We start from the raw sequence: 3,361 nt of genomic DNA on the forward strand, positions 1-3,361 counted from the left end.
AAAACACAAATAATTGATCTGAGATTGTCACATTCCTCAAAGAATACTTTACAGTAAGACGTTGGAGCCAGGTCATGGCAAATAATAAATTCTCTCAGTGATAAACAATCATTTTGATATCTCAAATTAATAATGGTGTCAGCGACAGCAACAAGCACATATAAAGGGAGCAATAGAAGAAAGTCATTTGGTAAAATACTCAAAAAAGGGTAGGAGTTACAAATTCAGATTGTGGGGTGGGGTAAGAAAAGAGGAAAACAGATCAGTAGAGCACTTTCTAGGCTATTATTGCTTGGCTCATTGCTATCCCTCCCAAATTGCAAACACAGAATATAACCACACAGGTTAAGAACTATATTGCAAACCAAAACTACTCCCCAACTGCAACAAAAGGTAATACCCTGATGACAAAGAAAAGCAAGGGCAAAATCAGTACTAATTACAACTCTCTCTATCAATGTTGATGAGCAACTATGGACTAAAAAATTAACATTTCTAGTACTGAGAAAACTTCCAACATAAAGTGATTAAATTCATGAGTTCACCCACCGCCCCATAGTTATGTAGAGTGGAAGTGCCATCTTATCCAAATGCTATTAAAATTGTATTTTTAGGATAAAAGATATAGCCGTTTAAGGAAACAAACAAATTTTATAGTAATTGATAATGTTAATAATGTTATTTTTATTTTGTATCATACATCACACTACATTGATGGAGCATGCAATTGCAAATAGTTTTGACTACAAACTTTCAACGGATCAAGTCATTGAAATAATCTCAGACTATAATACAATCAGATTGTGTGTGTGTGTAAGTCACATGGTAATACGTTGGTATCTAACATGCAATTTTAAGGAGAGCTCATAAAAAGTACCTAATTAAGGAACCATCTTTTAGCAAAGAGACAGAGAAATTCAATTTAAATGAAAAGTTAGAAGCACATACACCAAGACCGCTTTTCTTTGGACAGCTCTTGCAGTCAACACAATTCACCCATAGAATGTCACTTCTTGTGTCAACTTGCACATAATAGTCTTTTGGAGGGGATCTAAGCCCAAGTTTGGCAAAGTACAGCCTACAATAATCAAGTAAACCATATAAGCATCCAAAAGACAAAATGATGAATGTCTTTTTTTTCCTGCTAGGTGATATTATATGTCTGCATTGTGCTAGTAAAATAGTGTGACAGAACACACAGAAATTATATTTTAAAATTTAAAAAAAGAGTCTAGTATTTTAATATTAGAAACCAAAGATTTTCAGTTAGTTAGGCCTTAAGCAACAACACAGATCAACCATGCCAAATTGTCTATTTCTCTCTGCACCACCAATACAGCAGCAAACAAAAGATTTCTTTTATAATCATTTTTTCAAATTATTTAGGTAGGCGATAAAGGAAAAAATAAACTGAGTTATAGATGGTACTAAAAAGAAAAAGAATGTATTGACTATTACATTCAAACAATAAAAGAACCAGTGCATAGACAAAGGACCAGATGCTACCAATTTTCGTTAGTAAAAAAAAAAAAAAAACCTAGCTTTACTCTTAACTAACAATAAAAATTTACAATTGATGCTTTAAGAAGATACCAATTCCAGTTGAAAACCAATAATTCTAGAGAACAAAAGTTAACCAGAAAACAAATAACTAAGAAGAGAGAGAGATAGAGATTGGATCTCAAAACCAATAGCCTTATCTATCATTATAACATCTTAACTAAAAGGGAAAAAGTAGATAATTACCCCACCAAGACGCCAATTACAACAGGAATTGGCATTAAAGAAAAGAAGAAACAAAGCCCAAATTTGTATATATGCAATTGAATTGTTCACACATTAACCAACCTGTGGGGTTCCAATTCCTGCTTCTGCTATTGCTCTGCTGCCACTGCCCAGCCTCTCTCCACTCACAACGACAGCTGCTCCATAAAAGAAAGAGGCATCTCATAAGGGCATCAAATAATTAAAATATGTCATTTAGAAAAAGGTTATCCAACAACATTAGGAGATAAAACTACCCAAACAAGAAAATTTTAAGTTTTTAAACTTCTTATAGAAACAGGAGATACTCTCTTACATCACTCACGGCATACAATTGATTTTATGAACAAAAGCCTTGTTTTGAATGGTCCGATGTGAACCACAACAAACATCTACAACACTGCCCCCACGCTGTTTTTATTCATCAATGAAATCATTTTAGCTAATAAATTATTGCTAAGGTATAAAAACAAAAGCTATGGAGAAATAAATTAGTAGACATGGGGGGACAGTAAAAATTAATAACCAAAATCCATAAGTATGGTTTCTATAACTTTAATGAAACATACACAAAGAAGAAGTGAGGAGGTTGCAGCTAATATAATTAGAAACAAAAAATAAACAGAAAACTTGCATTCAAAGTATTGTAAGACAATGGGAACAAATTATGAAAATATCAGATTAATATGACTATAAGCCCAAACATTCAAAGAATACTTATTATTCAAGATGTAACATTCATTTAAACGTAAGTACCAGTAAAATGAGAATGATAAGAAAAATAAGCAGTGACACAAAAAATTCATTGAATACGGTAAAAATCACTAACTAATAATTCAGATAAAACCAAACAAACCCCTTACCTGATTTACAGAACTTAAGCAAAAATAAACTATCTTCCATATAAAACATGAAAACAAAACAAACCCAGATGCCAAAATAACCTAAAAGTTACTCACAACATCACTTAAATTCGAATCAAATTACAACACCACAAAAAAGGAGGAACTTTATTTTTTCAAAACCAACAAAAACCCAGATGCCAAACTAGCTCAAATTGCTTAAAAACAATAAGAATCAATATCAATCATCATATATTAAAAAAAAATAATAATAATGATACACAAATTAAACAAAACCAGATAACAAAAACACAAAACGAAGTGAAGCAACAAGCGAGGGAGGTCTTAGTCATGTTTGTTTACCGGGAAAGTACTTTCCCACAACACGGAAAATGCGGTTGCCGTGCTTGTCTGAGCCTTGGAGGCGAAAGAACTGGAGGAGATCGAGATCGAGATCGGAGAAGTCTTCGTCGGGAGAGAGTTACTGGCCAGAGCAATCAAGCCAGTTCTCTTGCTCTTCTTCTTCTTCTTTGTCTCACTTAGAAAGTTAGGTATTCTTTTTTTCAATTGTCTTGATCTTTAGGCGCTTTTCTCTTTTGTTTTTTTTTAGTATCTTGCCGCGCAGTTGCGTGTTGTCAGTTGGCGTGAGTTGGGAGTGTTAGAGGGAAAAGTGAAAAAATTAGAGGGAAAGGGGAATTGTGTTCCGAGGGAGTTGGGAGTAAGGAGTGTTAGAGGGAAAAGTGAACAAAATTTTG

General features: G+C 33.4%; 1 long non-coding RNA gene across 1 annotated transcript; it reads right to left on the reverse strand.

Annotated features, from left to right (window-relative positions):
• LOC115963206 lies at positions 1 to 3,361 on the reverse strand. Its single transcript, XR_004085744.1, has 4 exons — positions 2,970 to 3,361; positions 1,849 to 1,922; positions 949 to 1,078; positions 1 to 401 (listed from the first exon to the last, which is right to left on the reverse strand). It is a non-coding gene; the product is annotated as an uncharacterized LOC115963206 (long non-coding RNA).

Source organism: Quercus lobata, chromosome 10 (genome assembly GCF_001633185.2).
Source record: "Quercus lobata isolate SW786 chromosome 10, ValleyOak3.0 Primary Assembly, whole genome shotgun sequence".
NCBI lineage: Eukaryota > Viridiplantae > Streptophyta > Magnoliopsida > Fagales > Fagaceae > Quercus > Quercus lobata.